At 41.7% G+C, this 23,244-nt stretch overlaps 1 pseudogene; it reads right to left on the bottom strand.

The window, feature by feature from the left end:
• Nucleotides 1-7,010: 7,010 nt before the first annotated feature.
• Nucleotides 7,011-8,033, bottom strand: LOC148034257 (protease Do-like 8, chloroplastic; annotated as a pseudogene).
• Nucleotides 8,034-23,244: the final 15,211 nt, after the last annotated feature.

Genomic DNA, 23,244 nt, shown 5'->3' with positions numbered 1-23,244 from the left:
CATGGTTTCTACATAAATTGACTTATCAATCCAACATCATAACTCAAGTCTGGTCTTGTAATGGTCAAGTAGATAAGACCACCAACCATCTTTTTGAACATAGTAACATCCTCAACATAAGATCCATCATCCATCAACTTAACATTTTGATCCAATGGTGTATCAACCGGTTTGCATCCTTTCATGCCATATTTTTCCAACATCTCCAATGCATATTGCCTTTGTATCAGCCATATACCATGAGGTGTGTTAATAACCTCAATACCCAAGAAGTATCTCAACAAACCAAGGTCCTTTATATCAAAGTCTTTATGTAACCCATGCTTGACTTCAGTAATCTCCTTCTCAAGTGTACCTGTAATAATCAAATCATCAATATAGATGACCACAACAACCATACCATCTTTTGTATGCCTCACATAGAGTGAATAGTCAGCTTTACTCTGCTGAAATCCCATACTGCATAAGAATTTGCTGATTCTATCACACCATGCTCTTGGTGCTTGCTTCAGTCCATATAAAGCCTTCTTCAGCCTGCATACATAATGTGGGTATTTTGGATCCACATAGCCCTCTGGTTTATCCATGTACACTTCCTCTTCTAAGTTGCCATTCAAAAATGCATTTTTCACATCCATTTGAAAAAGCTTCCAACCATAGATAGAAGCCAAAGCAATTACTGATCTCACTGTCGTCATTTTAGTTATTGGACTGAATGTTTCTTCATAGTCCAAACAATAAGTTTGTGCATATCCTTTTGCAACCAGCCTTGCTTTATATCTTTCAAGAGAACCATCGGACTTACATTTGACCTTATAAACCCATTTACATCCAATGGAATTCTTGCCATGAGGTAGTTTCACCAAATCCCAAGTCTTGTTTTTCCTTAGTGCATCCATCTCTTCATCCATTGCTTGTCTCCACTCTTTGATCTCTATTGCTTCTTCAAAGCAAGTAGGCTCCACATGTTGCACATAAGAAACCATGTATGCATAATGTATCTTCATGAACCCATTATAAGTCAATTTATCAACTAGATACCTTACCCTTTATGACCTTCTCAATTGAGGTGCACTACCATGTGTCTCATCTGATCTAGCATGTGGTGGCACATACTTTCCTGCACTTCTAATGCCAGGTGTTTTAAAATGCAGAATGGCATACTCGTCATCTATAGATTCATCTTCTGAACTTTCAACCATATGTCTCTTTCCTTTTGCAACTTTTGCACTCCTTTGTGCATTTCTCAATCTACCACTCCATGGATTCTAGCTACCACTGCTTTCCACATTCTCTTGAGGTCTTGAAGCATCTTCCACATGCTGATTTTCAGCCTTATTGTTTGCTGAAATTTTCCTTCCATAGCCATCATCATCATTGCTTTCATAGGAATCAACATCCACTGCAATTTTGGGCTTGTACCATGATTCATATTCACTGAATCTGACATCCCTGCTTATGTATACTTCCTTACTCACTGGATCATAGCATTTGTATCCCTTCTTGTCATCAGGATATCCAATGGAAATGCTTTTTGCAGCCTTGTTTTCCATCTTCTTTCTCAAATTGTAACATGTCCCCCTGTCCGCTTGTAGGACATGTCTTAGTAGCCCATCGGGAAGAGAGTCTAGAAAGCGCCGCTCGGCACTCACAAGGAATGTCACGGGGTTTGCGATCTAGGTCTTTCCGAGTTTGCCACGAAGCGGAAGCATTCCGGCCATTCCCACTTAGGACCGACCTGAATTAGGGTTTTCCTAATGGTCAAGTTCCTATGAGGTAGCTAGCAACGAGCCCTAGACAAACCACTTTGCACAGAAACGTTAGGGTCAAAGTGGATTTATACTGCACTTGGTTCAAGGAGAATGGGAAATGAGAGGGATGCAAAGCTCGACCTCTCTGCCCATAAGGCATAGTCCCATTCTGTTCCCCTGAAACAACATAAATCGGGACTCTAGTTCTATAGATTCTAGGTCATTGTTACCTCGCTGTCAATTCCTTTGAGAAAAGTTCCCGGCCAACCAGGACCACCCTTCCATAGGACGGACCCAGGGTCACATCCACCGCACTTTCCTCGGGTTGCTTTAGTTATCTAATTACCTACCACATTTAGTTTGATAGGCAAAAGTAGCTTCCTTAATTAACCAATTAATCACTGGTTCCTTCACGTAACCTAGGCACTGACATAGAAAAACAATGTCAAACAAGTTCCTTCTCAACATTTGATCTTTATTTATCAGTCTTTGGAATACATCAAATATCCAGCCCGAAGGCTATTCCAACAATCCTCAGGGATCGCTATTTCAAGTTCCGCCCGTTGACTAGTATGCGGGCCTCGAGATCCCATCTCAAGTCATGTCGGCCTCTTGTGTAGGATCTGGAGGCAAGGGATTTATGGCCATAGCCTCCCCTGGAACCCAAGCGTCCTCCTACTCCAAGTAGCACCCACGGAGAGACCTCTCGCGACGGGTTCGGTCCACGTACCCGGGGCAACTAACACCCCCCTTGGATAGGGTCAGGCAGATAGTCGGAGGTAGCTGATACTGCCTCTCCCTCCAAGCTTTCAACCTGAAGTAATAGTTATTTTTCCGGCATTAGTTCCTTGAGCAAGAAGTACCAAAAGTGCTCCTAAGTGTACAATCGCAAGCATTCCAGTGGTCGTTTGTACGGCCAACTGCTAAGGTGTCAATCATTCTCTCCGAATACATCCAGTATTCGATCTGGGATCAATCGCGACTTGGCAAGATCCCCAACGGTTTCTTAAGCTGAGTTGCTTGTTTACCCTTTTTCCTTGGGTTAGGGTTTATACCCTGTTGACCCAAACTGTCAATACCTTAGGTTTCCTTATATTAAGGTCAATAAATCCTGGGCAACTTCATCTCCCTAACTTGGTTGTTCAACTACTTCCTTGGCAATTCATAACTGCCCTAGCTTGGCAAATCAGCCCCAAGGAAAGGTGATGTAGCAGGATGACTACTCATCATCTAGAAAATTAGACTTGTACTTAAAACTTGCCAAACTTGTTCTAAGGAGTCGCAATACTATTTTGTGATTTAGACACAAAATCATATGACGTTGCACGATATAGGTGTCAATACCAACTTGTGGGATTATTTTTCTCATCACACGGTATTCCTTGGTAAAGAATACCTTTGATCAAGTTGTAGGGTTTGGGAATCCTATTGACCCAATCCAAAACCTAACTGTACTAGGCTGATAAACGTTTTGGCCCTAGGGTTCCTAGATTCCTTGCGGAAGTCTAGCATTTGGTCAACTGATCCTTAGGGTGAGAACCCTAGATCGTTCTTCCACGGGTGATTAGATAGTCTTAACATTTTGAGAATGTGGATAGGACCTTTGAGATCGGAAATATTAGATCGGTATCCTAAGTGCAATACTAGGTAGAATTTTAACATAGCTTAACCCTACCTAGCGCATTGAGGTGACCAACATATGCTAACTAATCATGAATTTCATGTAGGCTACTCATTTACGCGAATTACCTAATTGATCTAACCAGCCCACGATTTAAGATGATCTTCCCTTTTAGAGATGCAAATACTTTCTTCTAAATTTGCGAGTTCTTTTTCCTAAAAGATTTAAGTAATTGCAAGATAGGTGAGATGCATCATTCCATGCAATTTCGAGAACATAAACCTTTTTGCCTTTATGCAACTAAAGGATTGACATTCAGAGCTAACTCTTATAAACCCTACCTTGATTCATCGAACTCAAAGCTTTAATATTTTAATGAAGATGCATTCAAACTTTGATAAAAGAACTCCATGCGTGAGCAAATGCCATGAGTTCATCGTTGATTTAATCCTTCCTTTAGCACTTAATCCCAACCTAAAATGTAATTATCATCGCATGCAATTTGCAAGGTTCATAAATCCTTTTCATGTATTGCAACAACTTGGACATCATTTAATGTTCGTCTACGATTTCCTTAATCATGAGTCACAACTATGCACTATGTGTTATATTCCTTGTCCTATGCGTGATGCAACAAAGATGCCCTTGCACAAATCCGTCTTTTTACTTATGCATCATATGTTTAGAATTTGTAGCTACCCTTGACCATGGAAGTGCAAGCAATTGCAAATACACGACATGCAACTAAATTTTGAAAATCGGGCGAGCAAATAAATTTCCCAATGTATTTAAACTTTCCTACGAGAATTAAACATGCCTAGTGCATCCTTTTCATTGGGAATTAATTTTAGGAACCTAGGCATTAAGAATTGGGGCGTTGTCCACTCGCGTACTCGGGGTGGAATCCCCTGCGTGTGCTCCTCTCACCTTTTGCTTAGGAGCCATTGATGCGGTAGATTTCGACGCAGCGAATCTTCCTTGGCTCCCTTACGTACTTCGGGGGTACTACTGTCCGAGATTCTCCTCTTTCACGCAGGAATTAGGCCTTGCAGACATAGTTTTGAAAAAACCGGGGAAGGCATGGTGGGCGAACCTGGCTTAGAAGCTCTAATAGAAGCTTCCAAATTAGAAGCTTCCAAGCTTTTGAAAACAAGGATGACGTGGAGAGAGAGTGATGATTGGGAAGATGATGACGATGCTGATGGTGAAGATAATGATGATGGTAATGATGATGATGATGGTGATGAAGATGATGGGCGTAGCAGCCTGGCGGCAGCATAGTAGTCCTAGTGGCGTGGCAGTGTGGCGGGCGGGCAGCACGATCCACAAGGCGATGGCAGCAGATCCACAATCCCCCTCTCTCTCCCCAAGCTTGGGGAGGGGGGTTCATATAGCTTGAAGGGGGGGGTAGCCACACACGTGGCAGGGTGCATGCCCTCCTCCCCATGCCCCTCCACAACATTACTCATACTCCCTCTCCCCGCCATGCAATGGCTGAAGGGGAGGGGGGTTTAATAATAAAAAAATTTGCACTTAATTTATTATCTCTTTTTTCCCTTGAAGGGGTGTTCCCTCGTGGGCTACCGTTTTTTGCCACGGCTTCCTATACACGATGCGGGGCTGGTGTTTGTTGATGCACGCAAAGGGAGCACTTAGCCCAAAGTTTTTTTTTGTTGCAGGAGATCACTAGAAATTTCTCTTGCGTGGGATGTGTGGGGTCTAGGGTCATTAATATTTCATGTGGAAACGTCGACGGGACTGCGGTGCATCATCATCATCATTACCATCATCATTATCTTCACTATCAACATCGTCGTCATCTTCGCAATCATCACTCTCGCTCCACATCATCCCTGTTTTCAAAAGCTTGGAAGCTTCTAATTTGGAAGCTTCTATTGGAGCTTCTAAGCCAAGTTCATGTTTATGTAACCCTTTCTGGTTCAGTTAGGTGTTTTGCTAATTCTTCTGCGCGAGGGGAACTGTTGCCGAGTAGAGTAGTAACCTCGAAGTGCGCAAGGAAGCCAAGGAAGATTCGCTGCGTTGAAATCTACTGTGTCAATGGCTCCTAAGCAAAAGGAAAGAGGAGCACACGTGGGAGCTTCCACCCCGAGTATGAGAGTGGACAATACCCCAATTCTTAATGCCCAGGTTCCGAAAAATATTTCCGCATGGAAAAGAGGCATTAAGCATGTTTTAATTCTTGTAGGGAAGTTTAAATGCATTAGGAAATTTATTTACTCATTCGATCTACAAGTTAGTTGCATGTCGTGTATTTGCAATTACTTGCACTTCCATGGTCAAGGATAGCTACAAATTCTGAACGTATGATGTATTGGCATGTAGACCCACTCTCAGAATGACCGCCATGTAGCCATCCCAAAGTCCTCAAGAAAATACTCCTATTTTCAGGCCTTCTTAAAATCTTACTAATGAGAATTTTGAAGGAAAATATCAGTCACTTTTGCCCTCAAGGCGGGTGTGACAAGGCGAAGGAAATATTTACTCATAAGTCCTGTTGGTACTCCAAAAAATCCCATCTTGATCTCATATGTCTTCAAATAAGCCGATACATTACGGCCATCAAATAAGCCGATACATTACAGCCATCAAATAGTTTCTTTTCATTCTCAATTGCTTCAATTGCCTTAGTCACACTGATTGCATTCTCTTGCTCCGAATATAGTTGTCTTTACTGAGACAACTATTGTTGATGCATATACAATTGTGTCTACTGATTTTGAAGCTGCATATACATAGACATATTCTGCAAAATCTGCTTTAAATCATTCGTTGAAGTACTTGAAGCAGCAGTCAATGATGGAGCTGAAGTAGAGGACAAAGCAGGAATCGTAGAAGATGCTGAAATGGATGTTGAAGTATCTCCCATCCTGAAATTTAAATGCGATGCTTTCACGTCGGGTTCACCAAAGATGTCGAAGGGTTTTCAAAAGCAAAGTCGTGACCACAGAGGACCTTGACTAATTTCAGGATAGAAGATCAATCAAGCAAGATCACGATTCAATTTGAAAGAAGGTCACCTCAATTTCAGATAATGGCCCTACAATCAACTTGTTCAACATCAACAGCTTCAGCTTCATAAAGGAAACAAATCTGATTTATAAACTAGCTGCTCAAAAACTAAAGTCCTTCACGTCCCTTCTTGCTATTTTAGAAAGAAACACTCTGCAGGTTGTTTGCTGATCAGTACTGTATAGGAAGCACCAAGATAATCTGTATGCTGAAAACTAGACTCTTGCTATACACATTGCAACAAGTATGGGCAATGTGATCCTACAGAAGTAAAGCCTCAGTTGCAATCCCACTCTACCTCAGAGTGAGAGAGAGTCCTTGAAAATAACCAAGGAGTAAGCATTCTGCTGAAAAATGTAGAACACAATTATATGGCACTAAATAACCAACCCATTAGTACTCATGATCCTCCACAATCAACCGGCTTAAGCATGAAAGCTGCTCCAGTCCCATTATATCCAAATCTTGGCAATCCTTGTCTTTACATCGAAGAAGTGAACTCAACATATCACTCTGTTTGGTTAAAACTTGCAACATCTCCTTAAAAGCAGTTTGCACATGGACCATAGCAAATGAGCCTGCTTCAACATTAACACCAGGCTGTAAAGCATCAGTTGAGGTACTAGTTTAGATACCACATCTGCAGGAATAGCGAAGCCTACTCCAGCAGAAGTTCATGTTCTTGTGAAAATGGCCGTGTTAATGCCAATTAGCCTTCCTCCAGAGTCCAACAAAGGTTCACCACTGTTTCCAGGATTGATAGCAGCATCTGTTTGAATGCCCCCCTCAATGACAACACCAGTTTGGCTGTAGATATCTCTGTTCAGCCCACTAACTATGCCTACAGTCATGTGTGATCGAATCCAAATGGATTTCCTATTGCAAGGCATCGCTGCCCAACTTTCACTTTTGATGATTGTCCTACAGTAATAGGTTGTAGTAACTCAAGAGGTGCATCTATTTTCAAGACAGCTAAATCTTTTGCCTTGTTAGCCCCAATTAATTGTGCTTCAAAATTGTTTCGCGTTCCGTCAAAAGTGGGAAGCATGACTCGTGCAACCACTTTACCAAGGCTCAAATCTTTCGATAGAGCACTTCCAATCACATGATAGTTGGTTACTATATGACCACTGCGATCCCAAACAATTCCTGAACCATTTCCTTCAGGAACCTCAACAGATGCCGATCAGTTAACTTGAGGACGTAACGTCACATTAAATACATTCACCACCGAGTATGTTGTTCTCTCAAACAGCTTCACCAGTCTTTCCTCATTAGGTGAAAGGGGAATTTCAGGTGGAACATGAGAAGTAACATCTGCTATAGTGACAGTCGAATCACCCAAAGCATTTGCTGAGAGTTGAAAGTCCAAAAAAAAAGCAGCAGCTATAACAACACTTCGTCAACCACATGATGGAAACAATGGAGCATCCAAATTCCCTCTACCCATTATGTACCAAATCACTTCTCTGGAAATAGCGACAATTTCGGAGGAGGTTTTGTTGGATTGACATCGTCATTACTTCTTTATCAACTTCGTTTAGCTATAGTTTTTGTCTACTTCTTCATAATCCCAATCTTCCTTCCCTCTGACCCAACTTAGACCACTCCAGTCTTTTCTCCTTCGTCATGTCACCTTTTGCAAGCTTTTCATCTTTATCTTTATTCTTGTGCTTCTCCGGCTAATACCTCGCCTATAATAGTTGAGCTAGACAAGTAGTACATGACAGTAGGCTGATTGATCTTCTACTTTGATCGTCGCTTCTCGTCTCCCTCATCATGGTCCCTTTAATCATCACCTTCAGAGCTCTTTTGATAGTTGTCCCCCTCATCCACTGCAATTCCCTCCGCTTTTCTTCGTCTTCCTTCTCCTCCTAGCATTCGATCCTCCACTTATGGGCATGTTATTCGGGTTCCACCTTTTTAGTACTCAAAAAATGGGAATTGGGAGATTTCCAAACTCACAAATATTGTGTTATGAGTAGTCATCCTGCTACATCACCCTTCCTTGGGGCTGATTTGCCAAGCTAGGGCAGTTACGAATTGCGAAGGAAGCAGTTGAACAACCGAGTTAGGGCGACGAGGCTGCCCAGGATTTATTGATCTTAATATAAGAAAAGCTAATGTATTGACAATTTGGGTCAACAAGATATAAACCCTAACCCAAGGAAAAAGGGTAAACAAGCAACTCAGCTTACGAAACCCTTGGGGATCTTGCCAAGTCGCGATTGATCCCGGATCGAATACTAGATGTATTCAGAGAGAAGGATTTACACCTTAGCAGTTGGCCGTACAAATGACCACTGGAATGCTTGTGATTGTACACTTAGGAGTATTGTTTGTACTTCTTGCTCAAGGAACTAATGTCAGAAAAATAACTAATGCTTCAGGTTAAAAGCTTGGAGGGAGAGGCAGTATCAGTTACCTCCGACTGTCTACCTGACTCTATCCAAGGGGGTTGTTAGACGCGTCGGGTACATGGACCGAACCCGCTGTGAGAGGTCTCTCCGTGGGTGCTACTTGGAGTAGGAGGATGCTTGGGTGCCAGGGGAGGCTCTGGCCGTAAATCCCTTGCCTCCAGATCCTGTACAAGAGGCCGATGTGACTCGAGATGGGATCTCAAAGCTCGCATACTAGTCAACGAGCGGAACTTAGAATAGCGATCCCTGAGGATTGCTGGAATAGCCTTCGGGCTGGATATTTGATGTATTCCAAAGACTGATAAATAAAAATCAAATGTTGAGAAGGAACTTGTTTGACATTGTTTTTCTATGTTAGTGCCTAGTTAGGTGAAGGAACCAGTGATTAATTGGTTAATTAAGGAAGCAGTTTTTGCTTGTCAAACTAAATGTGGTATGCAATTAGATAACTAAAGCAACCCAAGGAAAGTGCAATGGATGTGACCCTGGGTCCGTCCTACGGAAGAGTGTCAAGGTTGGCCGGGAACTTTTCTCCAAGCAATTGACATCGAGGTAACAATGACCTAGAATCTATAGAACTAGATTTATGCTGTTTTAAGGAAACAAAATGGGACTATGCCTTATGGGCAGAGAGGTCAAGCTTCGCATCCCTCTCGTTTCCCATTATCCTTGAACCAAGTGCAGTATAAATCAGCTTTGACTTTGACGTTTCTACGCAAAGTGGTTCATCTAGGGATCATCGCTAGCTACCTCATAGGAACTTGACCATTAGGAAAACCCTGATTCAGGTCGGTCCTAAGTGAAAACGGACGGAATGCTTCCGCTTCATGGCAGACTCGGGAAAACCTAGATCGCAAACCCTACGACATTCCTTGTGAGTGCCAGGCGGCGCTTTCTACACTCTCTTCTCTTCCCAATGGGCTACTAAGACGCGTCCTACAAGCGGACAGGGGGACACGTTACAAATACCTTTGATCACGTTGTAGGGTTTGGGAATCCTATTGACCCAATCCAAAATCTAACCGTACTAGGCCGATAAATGTTTTGGCCCTAGGGTTCCTAGATTCCTTGCAGAAGTCTAGCATTTGGTTAACTAATCCTTAGGGTGAGAACCCTAGATCGTTCTTGCACGGGTGATTAGATAGTCTTAACATTTCAAGAATGTGGGTAGGACCTTTGAGATTGGAAATATTAGATCGGCATCCTAAGTGCGATGCTAGGCAAAATTTTAACATAGCTTAACCCTACCTAGCGCATTGAGGTGACCAACATATGCTAACTAATCATAAATTTCTTATAGGCTACTCATTTACGCGAATTACCTAATTGATCTAATCAACCCACGATTTAAGATGATCTTCCCTTTTAGAGATGCAAATACTTTCTTCTAAATTTGCAAGACTTTTCCCTAAAAGATTTAAGTAACTGCAAGATAGGTGAGATGCATCATTCCATGCAATTTCGAGAACATAAACCTTTTTGCCTTTATACAAATAAAGGATTGACATTCAGAGCTAACTCTTATAAACCGTACATTGATTCATCGAATTCAAAGCTTTAATATTTTAATGAAGATGCATTCAAACTTTGATAAAAGAACTCCATGTGTGAGTGAATGCCATGAGTCCATCATTGATTTAATCCTTCATTTAGTGCTTAATCCCAACCTAAAATGTAATTATCATCGCATGCAATTTGCAAGGTTCATAAATCCTTTTCATGTATTGCAACAACTCGGACATCATTTAATGTTCGTCTACGATGTGGGCTATGGTTTTTAGCCATGGCTTCCTATACATGATGCGGGGCTAGTGTTTGTTGATGCACGTGGAGGGAGCACTTAGCCCAAAGTTTTTTTTTGTTGCAGGAGATCACTCGAAATTGCTCTTGTGCGGGATGTGAGGGGTCTAGGGTCATTAATATTTCGTGCATAAATATTACACAAATCATCTGAAACATGAACATAACAAATACATCCAAAGACTCTAAGGTATGCAACAGTGGGTGTCCTGCCATACATTCTCTCATATGGTGACATATTATGAGCCAAGGCTGTAGGTGTTCTATTCATAATGTGAACTGCAGTGTACACTGCTTTTGCCCAATATGACAATGGCATGTTCATTTGGTTCATCATTACCCTTACAACCTCAGCAATAATCCGATTCTTCCTTTCAGCCACACCATTTTGCTGAGGTGTGTACTTGCATGTCAATTGCCTTTTGATACCATGATCTCTCAAGAAGTCACAAAACTCATATGACATGTACTCTCCACCATTATCTGACCTCAAACATTTTATGTAGCATCCAAACTGCTTTTCAGCCATAGATTTAAATTCCAAGAACTTTTCAAATGCTTCACTTTTATGCTGCATAAAGTATACCCAAGTCATTCTGCTAAAATCATCAATGAAAGTGATATAGAATCTACATTTTCCACTCATGGAAACATTCTAACATGGGCCTCAAATATCTGAGTGTATTATTTCCAAAGGATAGCTGCTTATTCTCCCCCTCTTTGGAAATGGCAATCTGGACTTCTTGCCAAATTGACAAGCCTCACATGCATGATCAAAATTCACATATCCAAAATGCGGTAGACCACAGACTACCTGTTTTGATTGCATTTGCTTCAATCTTTGCAAATTAACATGACCAATCCTTCTATGCCATAATTCCACATCCTTATCTTTCTCATGTCCTCTCTCAACATACATAGAATTTTGAATCACTGGAGTACCTGCATCCAAAGCAAACAATCTCCCTTTCTTTCTACCACGAGCAATCACCCTGCTAGTTCTCTCATTATGGAACTCTTCAACGAAGCATCCAAACTTATTGAATCTCACCTACAATCCTCGATCTCCAACCGATGGTAAGTTCTTAGTTATTGTGGGCACATAAAGTACATCACCAAGCTTGTTCTCAATCCCATCTTTAGTAACAAGTGGCACACTACCAATATGCGTAATTTTGTGTAAAGTATCATCACCAGTGGCAACATATTCATCATTCTGCATTTTCTACTTGCTATCAAACCACTCAGCATGATGAGTCATGTGGTTTGTAGCTCCTGAATACAAAAACCAATCATTCTCACAAAGAGGGTGAGTCATGCTCCCAAGCACATGCTCCATAGCAAATAGGTGACCTCTAGGTGATCCACCTCTAGGCCCATAACCTGTACTATCATAAGTGCCTACATAGTGGCCATATTGGGTCCTTCCACAAACCCTAGACATGGCATTCTGTTTCTGATAACAATCCCTCTGAAAGTGACCAAACTGCCCACAATAATGACAAGTGCCATCTCTTTGTGAAGAAGGACTAGACCGTCCTCTACCTCTAGGGAAAGATCTCCCCCTGCCTCTATGCATGAAGTCACCATGACCAAAGTTACCTCTTCCACGAGAAAAACCATAATTACTATGACCAAGTGAAGAGCCTCTAGCTCTAGATGAGCTGCCACGACCTCTTTGGTGATAGAAAACACTGTCTCCACCTGCACTTTTGCCACTGCTAGATGCATTTAATCCCAACTTGATTTCTTCTGTAAGTAGCAATCTAATAAGCTCCTCAAAGTCAGGCATAGAGCCTCCTCTAACTAAACTAGAAGTATCCAAAGATTTGAAAGCTGGTCCAAGTCCATTTAGTGTCACTGACACTAAATCATCATCATCAACAGGTGCATTAATGGATGCAAGGTCTTCTGCAATTTGCTTGATTTCTGCCACATAGTCAATGATACTGCGATTGCCTCTCCATGCACCATGTAATCTCTACTTGAGTTGTATCTTACGAGCCTCTGTACATGTTCCATACATTTTTTCTATGATTTCCCATGCCTCCTTACAAGTACTTGCCTTTTTGATATGAGGAATCAATGTTTCTGAAATACATATGGAGATCCAATACAAAACCTTCATGTTCTTCCCTGTCCAATCCTTGTATGCTTTCTTTTGCTCTTCAGGTGGATGTTCAGGAACTTATGGACATTCATCATCACCTATTATGAGGTCCCATAGACCTCTATCCATCAAAAAATTCTCCATCATGTAAGACCAAACACTATAGTTGTCTTTGGTCTATTTGTCTCCCATGATCTGAGTGATCTGTTTCGTGTCAGACATTATGACAATACAAATTATCCAAAAATGGTATTCAGTAGTATGTCCCAATCCGGAACATCAATGGTCCAATATGTGTCCAAAATCTGTCATATACATCCATCCATGATGCCAACATGTCATACGTTCAGTTTCCAACAAGAAACATCCAATTTGGATCCCAAACATTATTTGTATGATCCAAAATGCATCATGGCATCACCAATGACAGCAGTCCCAGAGACTTAAGAAAGGGCAGCATTCTCTTTGCTTGCAACTATTTTGGCTCATTGCAGAAAGGCCAGAAATACTTCTGAACCCAACAACAACGCATCTTTGATGTTTGCTTAAATATGCCTCTTATACAACTGGTTACAACTTGCCAAGCACAATCAAAATTATACTCTTCCTCATCTTCTTTATTTGTCTCTTCATAAAAGGTGCATTTTACTCTATGTTGGTCAGACCTTGTCCCTTTTCATGTTTGTTCTGCATTGCAGGTCTAGCCTTTTCATTCTGCAAGTTTGGAAGGTCTAGCATTCCCACTTGCAAGCTGTCATCTTTTCACGCCTTAATTGATTCTCCAACAGGTGGTGCTAGTTGTAATTGTCTCTTATATTCCTGCTTAGACAAGAACAAGCCATTATCTGGGGGAGGACCAGTAGTGTTTAGTCACTTTTTGATAGTTGGGAGATGGAATGCAACTTCTATTATATTCTGACTAGTTTCTAGATGATTGACTTGAGCCTTTATGTTGTCCTGACCTTTGATGAGAGTCAATGAGTATATTGATATAATTTGCATCAGAATGCATGCGAGAAACTTCACCATATGATGTCTGTTGAGCATCCAGTTCTATATTCCATCAATGATGAGCATTAACATTTTCCCCATAGTGAGATCTACCAGACTTTATCCATCCTATCGATTGATTGTATCCATTTTCTTTGCTTGATAAACCTTTGACTCTAGTGAGGCGGCTGCTCCTCACAACTTGATCAGACATTGACTTTTTTTGTTCCCTGTGAGTAGCGTGCTCATGCCTTGATTCTGTCTGGCAGGAAGCTTGCATCTCTAGTGGATGAATATATGTGGGCTGTCGAGCCCACAGCATGGGAAAGATTGAATTCTTCACAGAGTGTGCGGAAGCAAATCGTTACCAAATCCAGGAGGTCATTGGCAAAGGAAGCTATGTCCTGGTGTGCTCAGCCATTGATACATATACATGACAGAAGGTAGCAATCAAAAAGATCAATGACATATTCGATCATGGTATTAGTCTTGTCTTGAAGGGGAATAGCTCATCTGCTTTCGATTCAGGAAGCAATGCTTAAGCCTGCCCCTGCCGAGTCTGACATAATTGGACAGGCTAGGATGGAACTGGAAAAACACTTGCCTTTGGTATTCCTATTATTCAGCAGCTCTTGGAACAAAATGGAGAGAACATGTCATTTCGACCCTACGGTATCCACGAGCATTGGTGCTTGTATGTCCTCGATGAAGTGCGCCTTAAAGCGGTAGTATCAGCTGCTTATCTTCTCTCAAATCTGATGTCTGTATCATGTGCACACCACCATATGTTGCTAGAAGAAGAAGTGGATGAAGAGATGATGATTTCTGTGGTTGCATCAAAGCATGGACATTATGGTACTATTGAGGGATGAGCTTGGCTCTAATACCATCATAAAATCGAAGTGGAGGGAGTTCGTGAGATGAATCGGATGAGAAGTCAGGAGCTCAATGTCTTCTTCTCCTCCATTATTCTTCTCTATTTCTCTAACAGTTCACACCCACAAAATGGTATCCTCAAAAGATAGATACCCCAAACTTTAGGACACTTTACATACGCTTGTACTTTAGATACATACAACCATAAGATATGACTTAGGATATGTCATATTTATCAACAACCGAGTGCATCGTTACTACCAGAAGAAGAAAATATGAATTATGGAGCAAGCCCAGCAAAGAGTGCAAGCACGGCCACGACAGCTTCATGATGAGCCCATGCCACTACGTGAGGATCACCATCCTATCAATTGGCCGCAAGAACTAACTATCTGGCAACATCAGGAGCTCCAATCTAGACCCCTTGTATTCTCCTTCCTCTACCCATGAGCCTTGGACCGAGTCCTACCCTTGGAGGTAGTGGAGAGGATCATTCATCTCGCCAACACATTAGCAAACCAATGGGTTGAGGAGCGGAGCATTATAATCATGTAATGGAGGTGGAAGCCCATGGATTACTAGCAGGACAAGGTCTATCAGGTTCCCAAGTTTGGGTCCGAGGCTACGAGGCACAACCAAAGTGGTAGAGGAGGATTTGGGATACCAACTTTGATGCCTGGACGGCCTTCTGCAGCACATTCCCAGAGGAAGGAAATGATCCTATCTATATGCCCTACCCCTGCAAACACAGAGTCAATTATGACAAGGAGGTGTATGGAAGATATGACTTTCCAAAGATCTATAAGCTTCAAAGTATGGGACTTGCACCCATCCATCAATCGCTACCTTGAGGATTTCTCTTTCTGCCTGGGCCAAACCATCATAACTACTTGTAATTACCTTAAGACCATTAGGGTTTTACTTAAGAAAAAACCAACAATTGAAGAAGCCCACCTTCCCCCACTCTTTTTTGACACTACCTAGGAATAGATAGCTATGCTATGGCTAGGATCATGATGAGGGCAACCCTGCTTCCCTCTTTTTGTATAAAGATCCTTGAGGACATGAGCGATAGCCATTTTACGAGGTGCAATCATCCTTTCTTGTCAACCACACCTCTGAATGTAAAGGCTAGTATGAAGGAATACTTGCAAAGCTATGCCTTTTTTATTAAGTCTTTAAGACTTCCTTGCGATACATCATCCCAAGGAAGATTGGGGTAGAGCCTAAGAGCACCCCTTGCATCAAAATGCGAGCTATAATCATCCACTCAAAAAAGAGAAAGAGAAAAAAAGAAAAAAAAGAAAAAGAAAAAGAAAAAGAAAAAATTAAAAAAAGAAGAGAAAAAGACAAAGAATGAAAAAGTGGAAACAATGGATCCTCCAAAAACAACTTGAGTGCCACAATCACTGCATCTAGGATTTTATACCTAGCCACATCCCCCACAGTGAGGACATTTCCAGGACCTGTCTCCCTAAGCAACGCACCGCACTTACAACCATGCATGAACTAGGTCCTCAAGTATGGGACACTGCCGAGGCCTTACCCATCTTCCAGTTCCACAAGCACGTGTACCACGCACTACACGGTAAGGTAGACACACCCCTTAGGAAGTGCACAACTTTGTCGTGCGGGTTAAGATCATGTCGAATCAAGGAGAGGGTGCAATGAGGAAAACCCATCCAACAACATCTTCAACCTCCAAAACAGGTCCACCATCTTCGGCTTCTCCAAGGAGGATCCACCCAAATCCATCATTAATCAAGGATAGATCCACCCATGGCCAACCTTAAGAAGGGGGTTTGCCTTAACACAATCGTCAATTTCAAAGGTAGACCTCCACCACAACCAGATCCCCGGAGGGACTCACTCCAACACCATCTTTGATTCCGAGCATGAATCCCTCCAACACATCCTCAACTAAGACTTGTATATAAACTCAAAAAGCCGCCCACCTACCCCATCACCACCGTCCAACTCACAACCTTGCAGTGCCATGGGACTGGCAATCGGCTACGAGGGGGGTAATGTTTACTGTAGATCAGAGAAAGTGGAAAAAGAGGCATCAAGAGGAAAAGGGCTGTTGAGATATCGAGCTCCACTCGCGATATGCTAGGGTGACCGTTGTGCATTTATGTCACCGACTTGTCAGTTGCAAATGCGGTTGGTACACCGCCCATGAATAATAGCTACATGACAGCTATCCTTATCTACTCTAGTTCGTGGCTCAGTTAGTATGCCACCTTAGTTAGTTGAGTTTGGTTTGAGACCCATATATAGGGTTCTTCTATTTCTTTGTATTAGAGTTCTTTTTGGCTTACACAACTAAGAAAGAGGAAAACTGTTTTCAGCCTCCACCCTTGTGTGTATTCCCCCATTGTGCAAGCAAGAAAGCTACAAGTGAGACTCCTTCCTTCTCTCCCACAATCTTGACATGGTATCAGAGCCTTGTTCGTGGTAAGGAGCTCAAGAAAGCAAGCCAAGCTCGCGGTGTTCTGGTAAGAGGAGCAGTGTTGCTTTCATTTTTCTGTTTTGGGAGCAGATCTCTGCAGGCAGCACAGCCGAAAATTGCAAGAGTGCATTGTCTCAGGTTGAGATGCCCTTCATGGTGAAGCAAGAGGGCAGTATATGCTGCGGGTGAGGTCTTTAGCCCTCGGCGACCCTGTTTTTTTTATTTGAGGCCATTTCGGGGCGTGTTTTGGAGGCGGAAGTTTTCTGCACGCACTCAGGAAAAAGCCCTGTTTTATGCTGTGCGACCACTGTTCTACAGGTCGGTGAAAAGTTACCACAGATATTACATCGTATACTCGTGTGCAGAGACATTGGGAGTTACAGAATCATCCTTGGTTCCTGTATATGCAAAATCGTCACTAGGAAGTGATTGTGTGGTCAAATACCACTTTTGCTAGTTTTGCAGATTTGCCCTTGTAAGGCTGAAGCTGTGTTCTTTGCAGTGACAGAATTTTTTGCAATGTTCTGTAATGGCGTCTGATTCTCTTTCACAGATTGTCACTGAAAAGCTTGACAAGAACAACTTCCAAGCATGGAAGTTTAGAATGACGAATTTCCTTATGGGAAAAGGATATTGGGAATTTGTTGCAGGAAATGAAGAAGAACCAGTTCTTCCTGATGTTCCCAATCAACAGCAAATGCAGGCATTTAAAGCATGGCATGAGAGAGCCAGGAAAGTTATGTACTGGCTGTCTATCAGCATTTCAGACTCTATGATTGTGCATATTCAAGATGCAAGTACGCCAAAGGAGGCATGGGATACTTTGTCAAAAATGTATAGCACAAATACGAAAGCCAGAAAAATGCAACTCAAGCAAGAGTTGCATAATGTGCAAAGAGAAAGTATGAGCATCAATGACTACCACATGAAGGTGAAGAAGATTGCAGATGCACTTGCTTCCATTGGGTCGCCAGTGGAAGATGATGATTTAGTTTCTGTGACCTTGAATGGTCTAGGAAAGGATTATGCATAGTTTCGGACATCCATTTCAGTTCGTGAAAGATTTCCTGATTTTGAGGAGTTGATTGCTCTTCTAATTTCTGAGGAGCAAAGAAATGGTGGTGCATCTTCTTCAGGAGGAACTTCAAAAGAAATTGTCTTCTACTCAAATGCTGGAAGAGGTAGAGGCAGAGGTAGAGGAGGGCGATTTGGAGGCCGTGGTAGAAATCAGAATATGCAGCAAACTCAAGAAAACCAGTCCTATGGAGGAGGACGTGGTAACTCTAGAGGCAGGGGGAGCCAAAGAGGTCGTGGTGGATGGCAAAGAGGTCAAAATGCAAACAGCAATGTTGAATGCTACTACTGTGGTAAAATGGGTCATATGGCTAAAGACTGCTATAAAAAGCAAAATGACATCATGAATGGAAAACTGCAACAAGGAAATTATGCATCTTCTAGTAGACAGGGTGATGACAGAAATGAACATTTGTTTATGGTGCAGCACATGAACAATTCTGTGACAAGTGCAGAAGAAAGCAACGATGTATGGTATGTTGACTCAGGTGCATCAAACCACATGACAGGTCATGCAGAATGGATGGAGGATGCAAGGAAAATGAAAAAACCAGGATTTGTGGAGACTGGTGATGATATTGCACATCCTATTGTGCAGATTGGAAAAATTCCTTTGTCTATGCAGGATGGGAAAAAGAAATACCTGTCCGATGTATTTCATGTCCCGAATATCACCAAGAATCTAGTTTCTGTTGGTCAAATGGTTGAACAGGGCTTGCAGGTCAGATTTAATCCTCATGGATACTTTGTTGAGGATATGAAAAATAAAGGTCGCTTGATAGCAAAAGGAAAGAAGAAGGGCAGAATGGTTACATTGGATGCAGACATGTTTGAATTGAGTGCAGCAATGTTTGCACATGGGACTGGTGTAGTTGCAGATATTGATATGAACCACTGCTAGAATATGAACCACGAAAAGGAAAAGAGAAGGTTGGTTCATATTCTTCGCCATGGACAGACAGATTGAGATCAGGAGAATCTTCTCAAAGCAATGCAGATAGTGGTATGCAGGTATCACGAAAAGGAAAAGAGAAGGTTGATCAACCCATGTTTGATGTGAATGCAGGTCACTCTTATGTGGATGGTGAATCCAGTGGCTCAGAACAGAGCATTGATGATGAGTTGGGTATTCCTTCTATTGTTACACCTGGAGTAAGGAAGACCAGGGATGTTTTGAGAGCACCTGGGAGTGAACCTATTTTGCGCAGGTCTACGAGAGCTAGGTATCCTGTGGATAGGCTGAAATATGATGGATTTACAGCCATTCACTATGCATATATGGTCAAAGTGATATAGGAACCAGAACCCACTTCTTTTGAGCAAGCCATGGGAAAAGAAAAATGGGAGAAAGCCATGGATGAAGAAATGGATGCCTTGGAAGCAAATGCTACATGGGAATTGGTACCTTTGCCTAAAGGTAAGAATGCAATTGGCTGTAAGTGGGTTTATAAGGTGAAGCACAATGCAGATGGTTCTGTGAACAGATACAAGGCAAGATTAGTAGTCAAGGGGTATGCACAAACATATGGCATTGACTATGAAGAAACATTCAGTCCGGTTGCAAGGATGGCAACCGTAAGAGCAGTCATTGCTATGGCTGCATCAAAGGGATGGTCTTTACATCAGATGGATGTAAAGAATGCCTTCTTGCATGATGATTTGCAAGAAGAGGTCTATATGGAGCAGCCACCAGGTTATGTGCATGCTGTTCATCCTGAGTTTGTTTGCAGGTTGAAGAAAGCCTTGTATGGCTTGAAGCAAGCACCTAGAGCATGGTCTGACAAGATAGGACAGTATCTTGTCACTATTGGCTTTCAGATTTCCAAGGCAGATTTCTCACTTTATGTGAGAAAAACAGAGAAAGGTATTATGCTACTTGTCATTTATGTTGATGATTTGATTATGACAAGTGACAGTGATGAAGATATCCTTCATGTGAAAATGCTATTGAAGCAGAAGTTTGAGATGAAGGATTTGGGAGAGTTGCGTTATTTCTTGGGCATTGAGGTGATTAGATCACCAAGTGGGATACAGCTCTTGCAAAGGCAGTATGGATTGGACATGCTGTCCAAATATGGGATGACAAGCTGTAAGCCTATTTCAGTTCCTTTGGAGCAGAATGTGAAGCTGAGCATAGATGCAGGTGAGCTTCTGGAAGACCCTATTATGTACAAGCGCATAGTAGGAAGTTTGATTTATATGACTATTACCAGGCCAGATTTGAGCTATGCTGTTGGATTGGTAAGTCAGTTTATGCAGGCTCCAAGGAAACCGCATTTGGATGCGGCTAGACGCATACTCAAGTATCTGAAGTCCACATTGCAGTATGGACTATTTTATGAGACTGGGGTTCAGATACAGTTGCATGGATACACTGATGCTAATTGGGCTGGTAGCGTTTCTGATAGACGATCTACCAGTGGATATGTGTTCTCTTTTGGGAGTGCTGCAGTCACTTGGAGCAGCAAGAAACAGTCTACAGTTGCCTTATCCAGCACAGAGGCTGAGTACAGGGATGCAGCAATGACTACATGTGAGGTAGCTTGGTTGCATAAGCTACTTTATGATATGCATCAGTCTACAGATGGACCAGTTGTCATTTATTGTGACAACATGAGTAGTATACACTTGGCAAATAACCCAGTCTATCATGCTAGAACAAAGCACATTGAGGTGCATTATCACTATGTGTGGGAGAGGGTTTTACTAGGTCTTATTGATCTAGTTTATGTCAGCATAGAGGATCAGGTAGCTGACATATTTACGAAGGCATTGGGCGCAGAGAAGCTGCGCAAGTTCAGAGACCTGCTTGGTGTGCAGGAATTGGGATTGAGCTCGAGGGGGAGTGTTGAGATATCGAGCTCCACTCGCGATATGCTAGGGTAACCGTTGTGCATTTATGTCACCGACTTGTCAGTTGCAGATGCGGTTGGTACACCGCCCATGAATAATAGCTACATGACAGCTATCCTTATCTACTCTAGTTCGTGGCTCAGTTAGTATGCCACCTTAGTTAGTTGAGTTTGGTTTGAGACCCATATATAGGGTTCTTCTATTTCTTTGTATTAGAATTCTTTTTGGCTTACACAACTAAGAAAGAGGAAAACTGTTTTCAGCCTCCACCCTTGTGTGTATTCCCCCATTCTGCAAGCAAGAAAGCTACAAGTGAGACTCCTTCCTTCTCTCCCACAATCTTGACAAGGGCAAGGTGAAGGAAAAAAAAAACGCCTTACAAGGGAACGGACCTGAAAAGAATCCAAAAGCATGGGAACAACCAACAAGAGTCCAAGGCGCAACTAGGGAATCTACAAAAGAGCCAAAAGCGAAAAGGAACACCTCTAAATATAAAGGCACAACCAAAATCTTTGTAAAAGAGCGCCAGGCTCCCTCCTGTGCAATTTGTAACCATGGATCGGCAGTAGGACTAAGCTAGGAAGTTAGGGCAAAGGAAAAAAGAGCCTTGGCCAAGGCTGGCCATGTAAAAAGGGGATGACTGCCCAAGGGAAAAAGGACATGTATATAAGCCAAAAAGTTAATGGAAACTCTCATTCTTGGTGTGTGGCAAAAAGCTTCTTATTCTTATTCTCTTCTGTTTTCTTCTTGCTTGTGCTTGAGTGAGAGTGTGAGGGAGTGAGGGAGTGAGTGTGTGAGAGTGAGGGATCCAGAAAAGAAGCTCCCCATCTCCTCTCTTCATCTTCTTCTCTTGTCTTCTCTTGTCTTGCATGACTATGGAGGATGGAGCTTGACGAAGAGGGATTGACGTTGCTTGAGCTTGCCTCAAGGATTGTGGAGCTACCGGTGTGCAGGAAAGAGAAGAGTACTCGATCGAGCATCAAGGTAAGCTTACTACACCCCATAGATAGGAAGAGTGCATCGGTAATGTGAGAGGTAGCCATGGCCGGTCGGCTTGAAATGCTTGACCAATAAGCAGTCCATAGGTCTTGGGGGTTAAGCAAGAGAGCTCCCTTCAGTAGTTTTCCATGCCAAGAACATGGTTGTGTTTTCAAATTTCAATTTCGAACTAGTTTGGGTCTTCAATTTAAGCAATCACTTGCCACCAATAGTGCAAACTCAAAGGATATGAACCAATTTTTTGAGTAATTAACCTTAAGAAGCTTTAAACAACTAAAAACTCATGATTTGGGAGAGAAGGGTTGCAATTTTTAGACACATCATTTCATGAGAGGATTTGGGAGTTTTCTGACTAGTTGAATCATAAGGATCAGGCTTAGCTATGGCTTCTTGTTAATTTTTACTCTATTTTGCCGCAAGAATCAAGAGAAATGATGCATGAATGAAAATATCAAAATCTAGTCTTTCTCTCTCCTCTTTCTCTCTCGCCATAATCACTGTTTGTATGGGTTGAGAGGATGAGAGGCAATGGGTGACAGTTCATGGCAAGATGTAAGAAATGGAGTGAGGAAGCTCGAAGGTGAGTATCAATGACTGTGTGAAGGCATGAGTGGATCTATTTTTTGAAATATAATGGATCACCTATATAAGATTTAGTGCAAGTGTGGATTTATTGCATTGTATGTCTGATCTCTTAGGTCTATTGTAAAATGGTTGATTTATGTTTGCCAATGCCTAAAAACATAAAAAACCTACTCAATTTTAGTCATTCACATTAAAAATATTAAAAATAAAAATTTGAGATGTGAGATTTAATACAAAAATAAAAAGTTTGCTAGATTTTGAGGGTTCAATGTTGTTTGCATGGAATAGTAATTGATATGCTAATGGAACATAGTCCATACTTATCATATAAATTCAAAAATCAAGAAAAATCAACCATTTATATTCAAATAAAAGAAAAAAATTTAAAAAATATATTTAAAGAGAGAAAAAGGGAAAATTTAAATTTAGTGTGCTAAAATTTATTAAAAATTAAGAGAGTGTATACGGATGTATAATGAGGGTAAGATATGAGGATTTATCTTAGACTACCTCCATTGATATGTGAAAAGTATGCATTTTTTGCTTATTCATACAAAAAATGACAACAAGACTCTTTTACATCTATGAACGGAAGCAAAAACTAAGCAATAAGGAAAAAAGAACTAAAAAGAGATAAGATCTGGATAGCTTCTAATTGAATTACATATTATGGCATATATAGG

Source organism: Lygodium microphyllum, chromosome 6 (assembly GCF_053477565.2).
Source record: "Lygodium microphyllum isolate KBCC chromosome 6, Lygodium_microphyllum_v1.1.10, whole genome shotgun sequence".
NCBI classification, from domain to species: Eukaryota; Viridiplantae; Streptophyta; class Polypodiopsida; order Schizaeales; family Lygodiaceae; genus Lygodium; species Lygodium microphyllum.
The sequence above is the reverse complement of the archived record's forward strand: the minus strand, read 5'-3'. Positions and strand labels throughout refer to the sequence as shown.